The 4404-nt window shown below is 36.7% G+C and overlaps 1 protein-coding gene across 2 annotated transcripts in view; it reads left to right on the top strand.

Moving 5' to 3' along the window:
• The first annotated feature begins 201 nt into the window (after window positions 1-201).
• MBD5 (methyl-CpG binding domain protein 5) overlaps window positions 202-4404 on the top strand; it is a 151445-nt gene continuing 147242 nt past the window's right edge. The window contains exon 1 of one of the 2 annotated variants that reach the window (XM_087710683.1): window positions 202-749. The gene's annotated coding sequence lies outside the window, so the exon portion shown is untranslated. The remainder of the gene's footprint in view (window positions 750-4404) is intronic. The other variant, XM_087710690.1, reaches the window with a different exon arrangement.

Here is a 4404-nt window from a genome sequence, read left to right as displayed (position 1 = left end):
CACACCCATCCCCATTTCCGCTCGACGCGCCGATATTTTTCCCCGCCCACCGCTTCCGCCTCCCCCCTCCTTTTCTTCCATCTTTGCGGAATCTTTTTCCGGGTTCGCTTTTTAAGGCGCGGGGCCTTGTGGGAGGAAACTTTTCCCTCCCCCTCCTTTAACCCAAGCGAGCTCCCACGGGGCGCATGCGCACTGACAGCCTCCCATCTTTCTCCCAGCCAGAGAGAGCCAGAGCCTCAGCAGCAGCAGCAGCAGCTGATGATGAAGAAGAGAGGGAAGGGGGAGACTGGGGGGACCTTTTATTTATATTGTTAAAGGGACAGAGCACTAATTCCACCTTGAATTGGTTTGCGGGGTGGGGGGAGCTTAGCTCCGAGAAGATTTGAGTTTCTCCCCCACCCCCAGCCTGGCTAGAGGATCCCAGAGAGACCCTAGTGAGAGGGAGAGTTTCTTCCCCCGCTTTGGTCGTCAGACGAGAGGAGAAAAGAGACCTAAAAGCCTCTTAGCAACACAGCTCCGTCTCCTCTACTACTGTTGTTGCTGCTGCTGCTGCTGCTGCTGTTTGGCCCTGGCTGAAGACACCTCAACACACACACACACACACACACAGAGGAGCAGCAGCCACCAATTCACCAGCTCCCCCCCCCTCGATCCCCCTGCTCTCCCCTCCTCCCCCTTTATTACCCTTTGTGTGTGTGTCTCTTTCTCCACTGCTCCAGGAGAGGAAATAAAAGTGGGGTGCAGCCAAGGTAAGCTGGTCTCTCTATATGCAAAAGGGAGGTAAGGCAAGCTTGTGCCTTCTCCGACCCCACAATTTCACTCCCGAGGCGAAGCGATCTGGATAGTGGGAGGGTGTTTGTTTTCTTGATATTCTCTCTATCCCTCCCTCCCTCCTTTCCTTCTCTCGTTTTCTTTTCTGTTTCTACTTTTGAGCACAGGGAAGCAAGCGGTTCGTGTGTTGCTGGGAAAGGGAAAAAAAGTAGTCCCTTGATTTCTGTTTTATTTTTAGCAAGCACAGATTGAAAGGTGTTTGGAGGGGGGCAGTTGTTTCATTTGAATTAATACAGGAGGTAGATAGGTGTGTGTTCATTATTATTATTTTTTTGCTCCTAGTTGTGTGCAGTGAAGCCTTTCATGACTGGGTTCTTTTTTATTTTGCCCTTGCATATTTATGGCTTCCAATGAAACCCAAACTGCCATAGATTGGTGGCTTTTTTTGCTTTGTGGGTGATGTTTGAATGCAGGGAGATAGAAAAGTCCTTCCGACAGCTATTCCACCGGTTTTTTGTTTTTTGGTAGAAAGATTTATGAGCATTTACTGTTGGTGGTCTTGAGAAGTTGGATTCAGGTTATGTAGTAGAAAATGGATTAAATCTGTTATCTGGATATTTTTGCTTTGAAGTAGTATTGGAATATTTTGCTATGTATTTTGCAACAATATCAGTACATTAATTCTGGAACCTATTTCTTCCACAGTTACATTTATTAAGTTATGACACTTTTGAACCCCAGGTCCTTTTTTATGGTTATGTATAAGCAAAATAACATTATATCTATTTATTATTGTTTATTTTGTGAATTAATGTATCAACGTCTGAGGATTTAATGAAGAATTTATTTTCGATATTATGTACATTACTACTCTGCTAAGGATTCATTTGTTTGATTTGAGAAGTTAAAACTCAAAGATGCTTATCTAAAGGAACTGCTACTTATATAGGCAGGGGTTAAGAATCCTACCTCAATCCTACAGTCTACTTATGTGTATATATAAATCTCATTAATTTGGAGGAATATATTGGACAGCATTTTATATTAAATAGATTCCATTGCAAAGTTTGGACTTAATTTGAAGTTGGAGAAGTAGAAAACTTTAAATACATCCAATTTCAAATCTTGCTCCTATTGTTTGGTGGGTTCTGTTGTGAAGTTGCTGGGATATTTTTAATGATTTTGTTAAAGTAAGAGAATATTGTGTTGTTGATTTATTAAAGCCTGCAAGGTATATTTGAACTGTGATATGTGCACAGATGGCCCATATATCTCAGTAGGCCTTGGTTAGGGAATCTAACCAAGTAACCTGCAGCTTGATATATACTGCTCCCTTGCTTAACATTTGATTTTTTTTAAAAAAAAAACTCAATTCTTCCTTCTTTCCATGCTCTCTGATAACATGTATACATTGATAAAAGTATCTTTCCTAACTTAGTTGTCAATATAGACAAGTATTTTTGAACAGCAGATGCTTGGTGAAAAACCTTACTTGGAGTTCAGTTGGGCATACATATTGTAAAAATGTTGAGCTTTAGTTTTGAAGAATTGTTTATGTTCAGCTCTTAAAATGTAGTAACAAGTAACTTGCTCTATGAAAAAAAGTGTAACACTTTTTAGTTTGAATACAGTAATTTAAATTGTACACTTAAATTGTACACTTAGGCAAAAGTTCTGGGATATCATTTTTAAAAAAAACATTTGTGAGCATTCCATTTTTCTTGAAGAATGTATAAAAGTCTCAGTATAGATCATGAGAGCAACTTCAGGTAATACTCTGACAAGTTCTAATTGTTTTCAAATAGGTTACATACATTCACATACATGGAATTATTTTCATTTCTTAACTGCATAGTCAACATTTAATATAACATGAATATTAAAGTAATGCTACTAACTATTCAGTTAAGTATTAAATTCTATAGATTCATATTAATTTGCAGTATATTCATATTTTGTTAGCAAATAACTACTCTTTAACAACTATATTTTAACTAAAACTATATTTGCTTAAATATGAATGGATTTATATTCAATCCTATATAGTATTTGAGAATAAGTATTAGGTATGTTTGCTGCTTTGAGTTATTTTTTAAAAAAATAATAAAGGCGGATTTGATTTAAAATTACTATGCATAGGATGTGGCTGCAATGTGTGTGTATATGTGTGTGTGTATGTATGTATGTATGTGTGTATATATTTCCTGTTTAAGTTTTGATTGTGAGCTGTTAACTAGATTTCTTCATTCAAAACAATATATTTAATTATGGATAGGCCTTTATTTCAGAGCATTGTTATTTTTAATAAAGTAAACCTTTTGTAAATTCTAAAGTTATGTTGCATGCTTCCTTGAGAGGTTTGTAATGCAAAATGTACAAGGATTGATAGTTTGAAAGGTGATTCTTTGTTTTAATCTGTAGAATATTTTAAATTTGAAAGATTTGGATCTAGGAAGACTGATATGAGCACAAAGCATAGTTTTCAGTTGAAAATAGCTCTCATGATCTTATTGGAAATATTCCAGTGCTGGTTTAACCATTCAGGAAGTGTTTTGAGTTTGAAACAAGAGGGTCAACATACTTCTGGAAAAATCAGAATACCCCATTTTTGAATTCCTTGAACCTATATCTTATAATTATAGCATATAAAAGTACACTGTAGTTTGAAAACTGCAACTGCTGTAGAACATATTTTTTTCAGAAAAATATTCCCAGATCCAACCCCCGGCACTTCTATCTAGACCTGAATAAAGTTCTTTTTGAAAAAATGTCTACTTTGTATGAAGCTTTTGAAAGTACACGGAAATGAACTTAAAAACAATCTCAAGCTTTATCTGTCCACAGTATGATTTGAATTATTTTAGAATAATGCGTAGTTTTAGAATAACACAGTCAGCTTGATAGGGCGATTAAGATGTTGGTCTAGGAACAGGGAGATGCAGATTTTAATTTACCTTCAGCCATGGAAGCTCAGTTGGTGACTGGGCCATTCTCAAACTAGTCTGCCTCACAAGATTGTAGTGAGAGGAAAAACAGAGATTGCTCTGTATGCCTCCTCGAGTTTCAGAAAGAAAGATCAACTATAAATCTAACCAGTAAATAAGTAATCATCACACATATAGCTGTAAAGTGTTTAATGGAAATATTTTATCTGAGTAACAATTTCTGAACTATGCAGTCCAAGTTAGTTTAACATGACTGAAATTCCACAGGTCTCCTTCATTAAATGTTTTCTTTAATAAGGTTTCCTGCAGATGGAAAGCTGGCATCTATACAACCAAAACATGTCTTGGTTTGATCAATAATGTTTGGCCACTGAAAGATGGGCAAGTTCTATATTTTGTATATTTAATTAGGAGTAAGATCCATTCAAACTAGTGGGACTTAATATGGATGATGTGTGATGGTTCAAATTACACAGGCATCTTAGTTTCTGTTTTCTGTGTCAGCATAAAGAGGTTATTTTTCAAATTGCAAGCAGGTTCACACTAAACTATCAGTATATTTTTCGATAATGTCAGTGTTTATACTGTACTACTTGTGCTAGTGCTGTAGTTGTCATCTAGACATCTCTGTACAGTTGCAGCCAACACAAAGAGCAGGATATTAGTTTATTGAATATAGGCTTTTTCT

This window comes from Thamnophis sirtalis, unplaced genomic scaffold, assembly GCF_051295495.1.
Source record: "Thamnophis sirtalis isolate CommonGarterSnake01/CBP01778 unplaced genomic scaffold, rThaSir2_p1.2 scaffold_1, whole genome shotgun sequence".
In the NCBI taxonomy this organism is placed as follows: domain Eukaryota; kingdom Metazoa; phylum Chordata; class Lepidosauria; order Squamata; family Natricidae; genus Thamnophis; species Thamnophis sirtalis.
This window is presented reverse-complemented; position numbering and strand designations above follow the sequence as displayed.